Below are 15256 nucleotides of genomic sequence, written 5' to 3'. Positions count from 1 at the left end.
TATCCAGCCTACTTCATCTTTACTACCCTCCCTAGTTACTGTTTTGCCTGATTCCCATCAGCACAGTCCTCACAACGCCCAGGCAGGTTTGGGGTGGTGACGCCAGACAGGTTGTCTCTGGAAGGTGGAAGGGAAAAAGATCACCCTGACTGGGGACGGTGTGTGCAGATGTAAGCCATGCCATGCCCCATGTCTCCAGCAATAAAAAATTGGCCTGCCCATTTTATTTATTACAGCAGATTCAGCACAATATCAATCAGTGCATAACGTGTAAGGCAGCCAGAGGAGCAACATAAATAAAGCTGAAATGCCTCTGTTGGCAGAGAGCATCTGTGCCTCTGACAGAAGACCCATATTGCCCTGCGGTGGCAAGTTCGTGGAACAGTGTCAGCTGCAACGAGTTTACTGCATATAATCAATAATCCCTTCAGTTTACAGTAGTGAAGCATTACCATGCCTGCTTTAAAAAGTGTCAGCTTTCCAAAAGCTGGGGTAGGCATTCCTGTACTCTGACCCTCCTGAGCTTTAGATGTATGCTCAGAGGTTCAGGTGAATTGTGAAGAAAGAGAAGCCTAAAACACTTCTGACAAAAAGTTACAGGTACAAGACAGGTCTAATCCATCCATAAAAATACATGCATACTGATAATGATAACATATATAAATCTTTGCTGTCAAACAATAGCCCTCATTCGAAGATCTGAAAGTGTCTTCTGATGAAGTAACTTCTGAAGTCCGAGAAACTGAGGCAGAGAGAGCTAACAGGCTAGCTCTTCAGGGATACTAGTTTTCAGGTCTTTGAGGCTAAAATGATTTACTGGAGGTGCCTCAGACAGACATTTCTATTCAGGTGCTTCCTGAGGTGTTCTCCTCCAAGCCTTCCTGCATGAGTAAATATTTCTGCATTGAATTGCTTCTAGTGAGACATTTTTTCCTCTGCACCATTTAGTAATGGTCTTGGTTAGGTGTACCTATGCGTATCACCCACCTGCACACAGGATGCCCAGCAGTGCCCATACTTCATGCATTTGTTAATAGCTAAAGCCTGGGTCAGCCAAACCCAAATTACATGCAACAAGAAGTGCATTATTGGAAATCTGCTTTATTCCCTTTCCTGATTCTGCCTGGTGTAGTTTCACGCTAGGGAGAGTGAGAAGGAAGACTGATGCAAGTATCATTATGCTGGCAGAAGGTTGTGTCTCTGCTTTTGAGGCAGATTTGATGTTCTTTCTCTTGGAAAACCTCCACTGTCATTTGAGTATTCTCTTGTATTGCCAGTAACCAAAGTATTGTCCTGTAATGGGAGTGATCACTGAGTAGCTTCAGATATTGCATGATGTCCAGAGGTTTTTGTTACTGACGTCTGGGCTCCCCTCAATTATCCTGACAAGACTCCCTCCTGTGTACAGTGACACCAGCCTTAAGGAAACTGAGCAGTCCATCCCACCAACATAAGGGTGTGTGACTCTTGTCACGACACACCTGAGTGTGTTTGTGTGATCTCTTTAAGACATTTTGCAGCAGGGTTTTTTCCATTTTGCTGGGGACAGAGCAGGGGGTAAGCACGTGTGCAGTGCTGCTGGTGGAGCTTAGCACAGGCGAATGGAGGCAGTGTGACAGCTTGCCAGGGTGACATCTGTACTGAGAAACTAAACAGGACTGTGTACGGGCTCAAGCACTGTCCATATCCAGCCTACTTCATCTTTACTACCCTCCCTAGTTACTGTTTTGCCTGATTCCCATCAGCACAGTCCTCACAACGCCCAGGCAGGTTTGGGGTGGTGACGCCAGACAGGTTGTCTCTGGAAGGTGGAAGGGAAAAAGATCACCCTGACTGGGGACGGTGTGTGCAGATGTAAGCCATGCCATGCCCCATGTCTCCAGCAATAAAAAATTGGCCTGCCCATTTTATTTATTACAGCAGATTCAGCACAATATCAATCAGTGCATAACGTGTAAGGCAGCCAGAGGAGCAACATAAATAAAGCTGAAATGCCTCTGTTGGCAGAGAGCATCTGTGCCTCTGACAGAAGACCCATATTGCCCTGCGGTGGCAAGTTCGTGGAACAGTGTCAGCTGCAACGAGTTTACTGCATATAATCAATAATCCCTTCAGTTTACAGTAGTGAAGCATTACCATGCCTGCTTTAAAAAGTGTCAGCTTTCCAAAAGCTGGGGTAGGCATTCCTGTACTCTGACCCTCCTGAGCTTTAGATGTATGCTCAGAGGTTCAGGTGAATTGTGAAGAAAGAGAAGCCTAAAACACTTCTGACAAAAAGTTACAGGTACAAGACAGGTCTAATCCATCCATAAAAATACATGCATACTGATAATGATAACATATATAAATCTTTGCTGTCAAACAATAGCCCTCATTCGAAGATCTGAAAGTGTCTTCTGATGAAGTAACTTCTGAAGTCCGAGAAACTGAGGCAGAGAGAGCTAACAGGCTAGCTCTTCAGGGATACTAGTTTTCAGGTCTTTGAGGCTAAAATGATTTACTGGAGGTGCCTCAGACAGACATTTCTATTCAGGTGCTTCCTGAGGTGTTCTCCTCCAAGCCTTCCTGCATGAGTAAATATTTCTGCATTGAATTGCTTCTAGTGAGACATTTTTTCCTCTGCACCATTTAGTAATGGTCTTGGTTAGGTGTACCTATGCGTATGGACCTTATCACAGCTCTGTCTCCTGTGAGTACAACAAGGGCACAGATGTTTAACAAGGAGCTTTGGGCACAGTGCTGTCTGCCATAACCACGTGTTATCATGGACCTGAACAGGACATACTCCATTCAGAGGAATGCAGTGGAGAATCACTGGAGACATGCAAACAAACAGTGAGTCATGCTCCCCCTGGGGCTCACTGCCTGTGCATTAGGGTGCAGGTACAAGACACAGGGTGAGACAGTCTGATTTCTTGGTGTAAAGGTCCCACTCCCCATCCCCTTTCCTATGGCCTATTCTGGCTCTTGTTGGTCTTCTGTTCCATGAATTAAGGCAACTAACTAGTAGGCAGAGGCTGCTCATAGCACTTACCTGGGTAGGTTTATCCTGCAGTAGTCAGTCGTAGGAGCTTAGTGAAGGGATGAGGAAGAACTAGCACAAGGGGAGGGACAGGACCACATGTCTGGGAGCTGCTGGGAGATGGAAGCTGGAAAGGAGAGGGAAGAAGCTGGATGCCCTCCTTGTAGTGATAAGGAGACCATCTGTCTTGCAGCTTTTGGTAGGGCTTCACCTGAACTAATGTCAGCCGTGTAAAAGCTGAGCATCTAGATTGAGCTAGTTGTCCACACCTGTTGTCCAGGCCCATCTAGTCAGTAGAGAAGGACAGGTATCTCCAGATAAATATCCAGATGTATGGCAGGAGCCTACAGTGGTGGTTAATAGCAGATTTGTGCACCCAGAGCTGTTAATAGCAGTTGGAGCACCACACAGTGCACAGCTAATCCGGATGAGGTGTTGACACATGGGGACATTTTTGACAAATTAATCAGGGCAGAAAGTGCTGAGCACACGATGGGGTTGACTGTGGGTGGTCTGACCTCACATGAATCCTGCTCAAAGAAAGGTGCCTGTCAAAAAGTGTTTAAGCAAATATGGACTGTCAAAGAGCATGTGATACACTAGTGCTTTCTGTCATGGGATAGCTCTGAGAGCTGGAGATCTAAGAGCTGACTATAGAGGGAGCCTACACACCTTGCTTTTAGGCTGCTCAAGTTATTATTTCAAATAACATGTGTTTGCGCTTGGTATTTATTTGCACCATGAGAATATATTTTATAACAGAGAGACACAAAGTGTACTTTATGGTTGGCTCACATACTACCAACACATTTTTCTTAGATGATAATTACACTATGTTTGGCAAAAAGCCTCTAGCTTTTAATTATTTGCGTCTAGATCCAGAAGTCACAGCTTGATCTCATTTCCTCATTGAACACTAATTGCCACTTAATATTGTGCAACCTAAGAATATCTCCCTCGATGACAACAACGGTTCGGTGCACAGTCCTCACTCCTCAGCTTTTGCTGTGGCATAGAGCATGACGTGTTGCTGAAGTTTGATCATTTAATTTCTTCAGTTGCGAAGTGGCATGGCTTTTGCCAAGGATGTGAGTGCTGCTGAGCCTCTGTTCCACTAGTATTTGGGTCCATGAGCCACCTGAGAGCTGTGTGAGGAGCTGCTTGGGCTGGGGAGAGGGATGCTCGAGCTGCCTGGGGAAAGGGAATTTTCCCTGGGGCATCTTGGCTTGTTGAGAACCTGTGCGATGGTCTCCAGGGTCCTGCTGCTTTGCTCTGACTTCCCAAGGAGATGGCAAGGTCACCCCACAATGAGCCTGGGGTTTGCACAGCCACTCTTATCAAAGGTGGCAGCAGTAAAAGGCTACCAAGGGGAGCAACGGAGTCTGGACAGCCCTGGAACTACTGGCACAGAGCCTGGAGCTTGTGCTAGGCTCTTCAGGAAAAAACACGTGGGTTTTGTTAAATGCTGATCAGAGATTTTTCCTGAGCCCACCCACCCATCCAGTTCACAAAACTCCTCCCAGAGCTGCCTGGAGGGGGTTACTATATACAGCAGCAGCAGAGCCGAGACTGGACCTGGCCAGACCAGCCTTCCCAGCTCTGGAGTGGTACAGTGCAGACCGTCCACAGTTATCCTTGTGTCTCAAACCAGCCTGCTGTAATCTATTTCACGGTTCTCAGCCTGGGCATAGTTGCTTCTGGGGTGGTTTAAACACATTGACTCCTCCTCTCCCATGTATAGATGTTCCTTTTGAACTGGCAGCCTTGCAAGAGTAGGAGCAGCTCCTTGTCTTCAGTAAGAAGGAAGAGGTGAGTTAAGTAGGCTCTAGGTAGAGCACAGTTAAAGGAAGCCTGTGATTTTGCAAGGTAAGAAGAAAAAACATAGGAAAAAGCAAACTGGCAAGTAGCAAGCAGGTTTACTGTCAGGACACAAGATGTTTCTGCAAAGGCTGAGAACTGGCCCATTTCAGCCACTACAAACTTTAGTACATAGTTAGTTGCAGGCATTTAATTTTGCAGTAAGGTCTCGGGGATGTGGTTGCTGATAGCACATACTAACCACGTACTTACTGCTGTGCTCAGACAGGGTATGCCAGCTGCATGGCATGATGTGAAGCATAGGGCCACCACCGGCACCTCACCCCAGCTCAGAGCAGGGGCAAAAGTGGTGGCAGGGGATGAGGCTACCCTGTCTGTGGGGATCTGAGCAGGGGATGCCCCCTTCCCAGCTCTGCAGGGCTCTGCTCCCCATGTTCTGCTTTGGAGGGAGAGTAAAGGTGACAAAGGAGCAGCACATCCCACCATTATTCCTAGCATCAGGGGGCTCCAGACCCCTGCTTTCTCAAGTTCTGCCCTGGTCTGTGCCTTTCTCCACCCCTACACAGTGGGGGACAGTACCTGCCCAGTGAGGTCCCACTGGAACGGGGAGAAGAGAGTGCTTCTCTGAGGAATGGGTGGCTGCTTGGAGGACAGGGTGACCCTCTGTCTTGTCAAACAAGACTGTACTGTGGCAAAGTTTCCTGACCCCGGGAAGATGGAGAGGAACAGGAGGACATGGGGAGAGACTGCTCTTGTCCTTCAAGACCAATCAGTCCTCTTTGAAGACCCCAAACTCACCTCTCTGCTCTGCCTCAACCTGGGGCAGATCCCCCTAACTCCTCCTGCAGCCCCTATCCTTGGTCTGACCCTGATGAAATCCCTTTCAATCCTTCAGGCAGCAAAATACCACTAACTGGAGCACTGGGTTGTCTCAAGCCAGCCGTAATGAAATAAAAACTGGTATAACATTATGAGACTTGATTTTCTGAATTTCTGGCAGCCCTGCTCCTTGTGTATCACCATGCAGCTCTTAGGATTGCTGGTGTGACTGTGGTCTGAGAGACATGCAATTATGGAATCCCCCACCCACCAGAAGACTTCAGTGTCATTATGCAGATTATTCTTGGATTTTCTGTATGGTCGTCAGTTAAAGCACCATTTTAGCACCTCTGTGAAATGAGTAAACACACTCATTTCTCCTAGCGTGGTTATAAATTGCTTTTCACATGACAGAAGGCCTGGAATCAGACACACAGCACTTATTAAAATGAGCAGTGATGCGGTTAAAACTGACTTAGAAAAATGGTAATTGGGGATCAATCAGTGCAATAGTTTAAGGTTTTTTGCCTCCGAGTTTGAGTGTATTTGTTCTGAATGCAAAAGGAGTTCAAATATATTCTGCAAGTTTAAATCTTTGGAGAGTTAAGTATCATATGCACACAGCTGTGATGCAGTTTGTCAGTGTTTGTTTACACAATTGCTGTCAGCCCTGATATTTATGCCTCTAAAAGGGCTTTCTGCTCAGCAGAGGATGAAACTATTGCTTCTGTTCAAATTGCTTGTAAAACCAGCTCTTTTGTAGCGGAGAAACGGCACATTTCTCCGTGAGCTTCTGTGTCCAGGTCTGCTGCCTCTGACACCATACAGGTGCAAGTGAGGTGCTGATCCAGTAAAGGAGATATCCAACACTACTTGTCATGGTAGGTGCTCTTAAGTCTTCCTTTCAGGAAAATCTGAGAGCTTCTTAAGTTTTATTTCCATATCTTAGCTTGTGGTGCAAATTTTTGAGTTTTGATACCTGTAATTGGGTTTTATGAACACTTGGACATCTATCTACACGTCTGGGAGACACTGATACATACTGATGGCACAAATCCAGTTGCAGCTATAAATGAGATAATGCAAACACAATCTCTCAGGGCCCGCAAGGATAAAGAAAGCTGCCAAGGAGCACTAGCAAGAAGGCATCAGTAGTTACAGTCAGGAACATAAGGGAACAAACAGACCCAACATTCATGGATGAGCAGATGGCCTCTGGTAGAGAATTGGGGCTGAATGCTACAGACTCATCATGAATGCAGACAGCCCTGCCTCGCTTTATTCTCAGGACTGCTGAAATTTCAGTGGGACTAACTAGTCTAAAAAAAGGCTGGTCGGAGAAGTAAGGGGAGTCAGGTTCAAAGGCAAGGAAGCCAGCCAGGAAGCAAGGTTGAAGCCAAACATATACCATGTGGAATAGGACTTAGGAAATAGAGACTGATGTTTTCTGGTTGAGTCTTCCTCCACAGTGGCTAACTGTCCTGCTGTGCTGCCCAGCAGGCTTCAGTGCTCCCCTCCCCACCACAGTAGGTGCCTCAATAACTGCCTCCAGTGTAAGAAATGACGTGGTGTGTAGATGTTGGTGGTGGAAGAAGCAAAGAGACAGTGGTGGTCACCATTATATATTGTGTTTGGGGCAGTGGTAGGTGAGTAGAAGTCACCCACAAGCTTCAGCGAGATCATGCTGTTACCTTTCAGCAACTGTAGGGTTGGTCACCTCTTGAACAAGTAGCTTTTGAAGTGAATTAGCTGTAGGAAAGCCTAGCCTCTTTGCAGCTAAGGGAGTGGGTGGAATGAGATTTTTGGACTTGATGCTTTGTATGGCTGAACCATAAATCCAGTCCAAGGGTACTGTTGGGCTGGAGCGGGTCCGATCTCAAGTTGGGAGGAGTTGGCTTAGTGAAGGCAGGGGACCGCCCTGCAGAAGAGCCATTCTCAGTGGATTGAAACTAAGGCATTGAGTCAAGCATGTTAATTAAGCAACTGCGGAAGCTCAGCCTCTAAGTCAAATAAAGATAAAAACAAGGACAAAGAGCAGGAAGCATTCACAGAAGGGGCCACAAATTCAAGTAGGGGAACAGCAGCATGTCCCTCTGTATGTGTGTAGCCGGGGGTGGTGTGGGTGCAGGAAGGGTCTTGTGTTACTCAGCAGGTGATGGACAAACAGCCGCCTCGCAACCTTCATGGCCAGCCATGCAAACAGCACTGGTCCCACTCTGGTTTTCTGAGACCCAGGCGGCAGAGCCAGCAGCATGGGCAGTTTTACAGCACACAGGCTGTTCTCCAGGGAGGTATTTTGGACTGAGTGACCTTGTCAAATGTACGTCCTCACTCTCCTATGCAGCAAGCGGTCCATTCAGTACAAGAGGTTCCCGATAACTTCCGAATTATTGGGCTGCTCCCATAAAGTCCACAAGAGTAAGTAGACTGTGAGTGTACCAGGAAGTTGTCAGCCTAAATCATCATTAAATATATCTCTATGAGTCCCTAAAACTGGAATTGGGTGGGTAGTCATACATGTGGACAGCACCCAGGTGAGTGACTATTCTTAGTCATACTTAGTCATGCAATAAAGTATGTGCTATTACACACGTTTTTGGGCCATGCCTTAGCTACATCACAGCAATGTTAATATTTAACTGCATGTTACAGCAAAAGATGTGGTTACCTCAGCTTTTCCACCTGATTTCAGGGTACGTCTCTCCTGCGACCTGCAGCAGGATTGTCCCACATCAGTACCACCAGTGCTGGCTCCCAGGTCACACAGCACACAAAGCTGACCTGAATCGCCCGGAGGCAAACACATATTTCTGTTGAATTAGTGCACATGACATAGGGGCTATGCCAACTTTATGCTTTTACATCAGTTTCAAGGCCAGCCCCAGGATGACAGGTGATATCCAAGCTAGCAGACAGTGAAGAACCTCAGACAACACAGATACTGCTAGGAGGTCTCTTCAATACTTTCCGGACAAATCATCATCAGCTGAGCACATTTATGCCAGCCCAGTGTTTTGCATCATTTTTGCCCATCACTAGAAGCCCCACAGCCACACTGACCAGAGTGTCCTGGTAGTCCATGGACGCTCCTGTGCATCGAGCACGCCTGGTGCCTGGGATATGTGTGGCTTCACTACTTGAGAAACATTGTTTTCTTGAACTCCACAGGCACAAAGGGAACAGCAGATGGAAATAGAGCTGTTGAGGACCATACCCAGCTGGAAAGAGCATTTCCTTCAAAAAATTTGGGCAGGGTAGGTCTGACTGGGTATGTACACCCCAGCAGAGACTCCTTTCCAGGCTGGTTCTGGAGCAGAGGTTCACACAGAGGTGCTCTGTTGGGCTGATCTGTGCTGCCAAGACTGCAAAGCCATACCCAATGTGAAACAAGTCTGAGAGTTACCAAGCAGGGAAAAAGTACACTGCAGAATCCCAAACTCTGATCTTATCAAGAACATCCTGTAACACTCATGTGTGCTCTTAGATAATTACAGGTGGCAACTGTTAAGAGAAAAGCTTTTAAGTAAGTCAGATGATAGCATGCAAGAACTTTGTTTAAACTTCTGTCTGCGCTGTGGTTATCTTGGGGTTTCCAGACACAGTGAACTCTATGAAAAAATAATCTTAAAAAAATACCCTCTAGATGTGCTGAATGCAAATGCCACATAGCAAGTGAGAAGCTGAAAAGCATCTGAAAAATTTTAGAAGGTCCAAAGAAATGAGCCAAGTTTTTCTGAGCAGGTGCTGGGAGTGATTGGTGACCCAGGCGGAGTGTGAGGGCACAGGAATGCCATGTCCCCAGGGGTGCTCTGTGGAGGTGGTGGCAGTATTAGTTCTTCATTAACAGTCAACAATGCTGTTTTTCAGCATTGCTGCGTTGCTAATCTGTAATCTGAGAGTGACAGGACCTGCAGCTGTGCTTCCCCTCACTTCTGTGGCCACTTTTGCTCCCCTCCTGGGGACGAGACCTCCCTGCCCTCACAGCATGGCAGCCAGCAGGAGCCTGCACCCAGGGGGTACCCATGGCACTGCAGTGACACCCGGAGAGGCAAACCCCTGGTCTTGCCCTCGCAACTCCCTGTGAGTTCAGTGTGTGATGCAGTGAAGATTTTGGTGCTAGAAAGACATAACTTGGTGCCAGCCGGGTTGACGCCCCTGCGCACAGGACCCCGCTCAGGGCTTTCTGGCTGTCCCTGCGTATCTTTGTTTTTCTCCTTGATCCTGGAGTCACACTGCCCATGTGTTTTGTCCCCATTCAAGCTCAGTGTCTTGTATTCCTGCTGCTTCCGCAAATGCTCCTTAGGATGGAGTTTTTCTAGCCAGGGACCTTTACCTCAGACCTATCTTGCATCAGGCCTCTGCACACACACTGTACCTCGCTGCTCGCTGTGCAGGAGCATAAATGTCCCCTTGGCTCTGCTGGCCCAGGCATGGTTTGTTGTACACAGTGCTGGAGAGGGGTAGTCATCTGAGGGGCCAGGACAGTGCCAGCAGCTGTGCTGATGCTTATATGGAAATGATATGGTAACGCTGCTGTTTTCTTTTATTAAACAAACCCAAAATAAATCCCTTTTGCTTTTCTTCAGCTATCATTTTGCTAAAAATATCATATGAACTAATCCTCCAAATAACCTTTTCTTAAAGCTCATCTTTGGATTGGTCTCCTAAATCTAAGTTTCAAGGAGCTGGCAGTTAGTCCAGTGTGTGCTTGTTCACTGAAAGTGGTCCATTCCCCGTCTCCTCATCTCAGTGCAGAGGAGCAGATAGATGGGACTAGAAGTACTGGCTGCTCCAGAGGACTGATGGTGGGTCTGCCCTGAGGGAAGGCCACCCACCATGGCAGTGGATGTCACTGTCCCGGACTTTCCAAGACCTCCCCAATTTCCTATTCCACTGCAGCTGTCCAGCATGGAGATGGAGAGGTGTGGGGTGGAGGGAGCTGTGGTCCCACACCCTGTTTGTAGTTGGTGAAATCCCATCATCATTCATTAGCCCCAGCTCTTGGCTACTGCACTGCTGAGTCAATGGTTGCCCACCTTCTGCTGCCAAGGGAAGCAACCACACGGCAGGAAGAACAGGTATTTGCAGATAATGACTTCCAGTTCCTGATGCCCAGGGTTTTCTACCTGCTGCCACACTTTGCGTCATGGTGACACTGCCAGGGTCCACCTGTGTGATCTTCCTGATCACTGCACTCCCCTTAAATAAGGTCCTCTGTTAAGGTATGGGTTTGGTCTGTAGACCCTGACAACAGAAAGCTCACCCTGGAAACACAGCAACCATCTCAGAGACTCCTTCTGCCATCTGCACTCTTTTACCTGAGCCAGCTTCTTGAGAGGCAGGTGTTAGACTTTCCATCTAGCCACTGCAGGATTGTTTCACAGGAAAATGTATACAAATGATGCAACCTTTTCAGTCACACTCATCTTGAACTGGCCTTTGCTTCAGGTCCTCTGGTTGCTCAGGATTTTAGGACCTCAGACGAATATAAACAATTCTTTGATTTTCAAGTGTTTGTTGAATCATTCTTGCTTTGCATCTCCACATCAGATATTTACATCTTTGTGTTCTTTTCTTAAATATACTCAGGAACATTTACCAAGGAAGGGAAAATATAACAAATCCTGTTGAATAAGTACACTGTCATTTAAAAGCAAATAAATATTAAAACAACTGAAAGTACAGAGCAATTGAAGTACCCTGTGGTAGGTCCACATATCCAGAAATGCCCATTTTAAGTGATGTGCTAGGTGCTGGATCATGAGCAACAAGGTTTACATCCAGCTAAGCGGCATGATGAAAGTGGGCTGGTCTTCCTATTAATAAAGCATGCTAATCAAGCAAGAGGTGAGAACCCAGCTGTAAAGAATTCCTTTGGGTCGGTATTGTGCAGTTAGGACAAAGGACACAATGTTATAGCAGACACAGATAAACTACAAAACCAGAGTCAACTATAAATAGATTGTTGCCACTAAGGGCTTCCAAAAACAACTACAAAGAGATTAGAGCAAGGCACTGAAGAATTGCTAGTTCTCATCATCCTTCCAGGATGACTTGAACTTCTACTGGTGCATTTGAAGTGCTCTGGGTCTCTGCTGTGGCTCTGAGTTTACCCCACTCCTGCACCCTTTTTTATTTTCTGCAGAGCCCTATGTTGGTACATTTCAGTGGTGGTAAAAAAATAAATACATAAATTATCATTTTGGAAATCCAGAAACAGGAATTTGCTGAGACTAAATAATTTTTCACATAATTGTGAGATGTATATTAATTCTCCCATGTGGAATGCGATCAGCTAATTATTCAGGCTCATGGGGTGTTTTGAACCTGGATTATTTTCTATATGGAGTCATGTTGCTTCTATCCAAAGATGTCCACAAGATGGACAGTGATGATCTAGAAGACTTGCTCTATTACCTTCTTCTCATGTGTATGAATGCTAGCATTAAAAATTCTGCAAGGGTTTTTGCAGTTTTTCTATATATATTTTTTTTTTTAATGAAAGTCCCACTTCGGAAACAGTGAGGGAAGCAGGCAGCTAGTGACTGGCACTCCCAGAAGTTTTCGTTGCACTGACACGCTCCTCAATATGTTTTAAAAGTTTCACACTTGCTCTTACAAAACCCGGCTGGAAACTTTCATGCAAAGCTCTTTTCTTAGTATTTAGAAATGTTTGCTTCCAAACTCGGTGGAAACAGGGTCACTGGGGAGGGATGTGCAATCATGAAAAATCACAAACAAACCAAATGTGATTTCCCTAATCTTTCCAGGCAGGATTTGAGGCAGGTGCGTCTGGGAGAGAAAGCGAGCTTGTGATTCACAGCTGTCTGATAACATGGGGGGACATTTTTGCTTCATCAGGCCTTTACACCCACCTCTGGAAATATTCCTGTTTGTTCCATTGTGTAAAATAGCCTTGGGTGAACTCAGCTTGTCTTATCTCATGGCTGAATTACTTGGTTATTCAAAGTCATTAGCAAGGGTCCTGACAAACTTGCTGTGGGATTATGGCATATCTATCTGAACAGGAAGGCAGAGTCCGGTGCAGACTCTCTGATGCCTCCAGAGTCACCGGGTGAAGAGGAAAAGGATGAGGGAAGCCACATGAGAACTATAAAAATGTGTGTGTAGGAACCCTTTTTCCTCTGCCTGTCCTTCCTTCAGCTGCCCTTGGAGAAGGCTTCAGCTGATAAGCCCTTTTGGTTCCTCCATGTGCTTCAGATTACTGAACTGAAATCCAGATGAGCAGGTGTTCCCAGATCTGCTTGGAGACCCACAGGTTTCTGATGTTTTCCCTGAGTAGTCAGTGGGGAACAGGCTATCTGTGGGCTCCCAAATGTGTGGTACCTGATCTTCTTCAACAGGTAAAGAGGAGCAATGTGCAAGTGCAGCAAGGAGGGAGCCCTTGCTGCTGGCTGTGGTGGGGATGAGCCTGTGGGAGCCCCAGGGTCTGCACAGTGCCTAAACCCCATGTGCCTCCCACCCCCTGCCCCAATGCAGCAGGAGGAAATGCTGAAGGTGTGAGAATGAGCACAGCCTGTGGGAGGAGAATGGCTTCCTCCCCTTCCGTAAGTTTTTCACCTACATGTGCTCAAAATGACTGAGATATGGGCTGTCTCTGGTGTGGTCACTGCTGGTCTGGTGTGGTTTTTTCTTTTTCCTCTCCTGTGAGGGGAGAGACAGGAGCCGCTTTGATTTTGCTTTTCCTTTCACTCTCAACATTTTTTTTTCCTCATTTGGATTTTCCTGTCTCTCCCCGTGTCCCCATTTTCCTCTGCTGTTTCAGCTGCTGTCCTAGCAATGAGTACAGATCCCCCTGCTTGTTGTACTCTACAGTTCCTAGAACTACATTTGTTTATGTTTGTTCTTGGAATCAAGATGGTAAAAATAGCCTAAAGGCCATGGAAATGGTGAGGGAGGGGAGTATAATGCATTGTGCATTGCTTTCATGGATAGCCAAAAGGTGGAAACCCTGCTGATTGGAATTGACTTTTCCCATGTCTCAAAGTTAGCCTACAGCTCACTGAGTTGATCTGGAGGCCTGGGAAAGGACATACTCCATTAAGTAGAGTTGCCACCTTTTGGAAGGGAAAAAAAGGAAATCTGGAAGAAAAGAACAGGGAGATAAAAGAAGATGAAAGTGGGCGGTGAGAGGAAGAAGAAAGATTAATAAAGTGAAGGGAAAATACCAATGGGAACAAAAACCAAAACACAAGAACTGTCAGAGAAAAAGCTGCATGAAATTTAGTGTCCTGACTTGGAATGTGATGCTACCATATGTGGGAGAGGGGAGTATAAACATCTCCAACTGCCCCATGAAGAGGTCTTGCTCTGATCTCAAAACATCCATTACTTATTTAATCTCCAAAACCGAGCTCTCCATACATCGTTTCCAGCCTGACTTCTTAATGAGGTATGTTGTAACACTGTGAGCCCTGTGAACATGTGGTGTTTCTGGGGCTCGAGTCACTCCAGTGTGGAAAGCCAATGATTTTTGCATGGGAGAGCCAAACCTGTGGGATGCAGGGTTGAAGGTGCATGAAAGGTGAACTGAGTGGTGAAGAACGGCTTAGAGCCCTGCCATCTTCTGCTCTGAACCAAGCTTTGGCATTAAGATCTGTGCAACATACTTTGAGCTACTTCTGTCAAGTTCTTTGTGTCAGTCTCTGCTGTGGGGTCACCGGTTAGCAGGGGTACAGATAATCCCTAAATGCAGGTCTGTGGAGGTCCCTACTCCTCCTTCTGGCACGGGGATCTGAAGAAAAGACCGGTGTAGGTAGTCTCCTGGCCCTAGGATGATATGATGCTGACTGATCTGCACCCCTTCTGCTTAGGGCTGTCTAGTCTATGGCAGATTTATCTAGGGGATGAATATTTGGTGCAATATGAAGCTGTATCAAGCAGTGAGATAACAGGAGAGTAGATGATTGCTGCCCAAGCTTGTTCCCAGGCCCTCTTTTATTCAACAAGAGGCATGTGTCTTAGGAGATCGAAACCTAGGTCATGGTTTTCTGCATAATTTTATCAAGGAAAGGGTTCTGTTACACAGGGTGGTGCCCTCAAGTGCCTGCAAACTGGCTGATGTCACTGCTCCACTGCTTATAGTGTCCCAAAGAAGGACTTGGAGGTGTGCAAGTGTTTGTCTGAAGCACTGGCAAAGGTTATCCAGGTTGTTACAGTAAAGTTGTAACTTGCTGGGTTCAACCAGAGTACCTATTGATCCAAATGTCTCATCCTGTCACCCAGATGGATAAAATGGTAGTCTAGTGCCATGATTGTACAGGGAGTATATGTGTATTCCCTCTAGACTACATAGTTTTCATTCTGTTTCTGAAATAGCTGTGACATTTGGGCTTCTAAACAGAGCTCCAGCTGAAGATGCTCAGGATTGTAATTTAGTTGTACTTCTATCTCTTTCTCTCTGCTCCCCTTTCATCACCACGTCTGCCTCTGCTCTTTCCCTGGCTTGCTGCCTTCTCACTCTTCCCCCCTGCTCTTTCTGTTCTCTGAATCTATTTTTACTGCTTCTGTCATCTTCATCAGTCAACATCTTCCCTGGGTCTTTCTTCCCTTGCTTCTTTCCCAATATCAAAGAGC

The sequence above is a fragment of the Calidris pugnax genome, unplaced genomic scaffold (assembly GCF_001431845.1).
Source record: "Calidris pugnax isolate Ruff unplaced genomic scaffold, ASM143184v1 scaffold24, whole genome shotgun sequence".
Classification (NCBI taxonomy): Eukaryota; Metazoa; Chordata; class Aves; order Charadriiformes; family Scolopacidae; genus Calidris; species Calidris pugnax.
Note: the sequence above shows the minus strand (reverse complement) of the source record.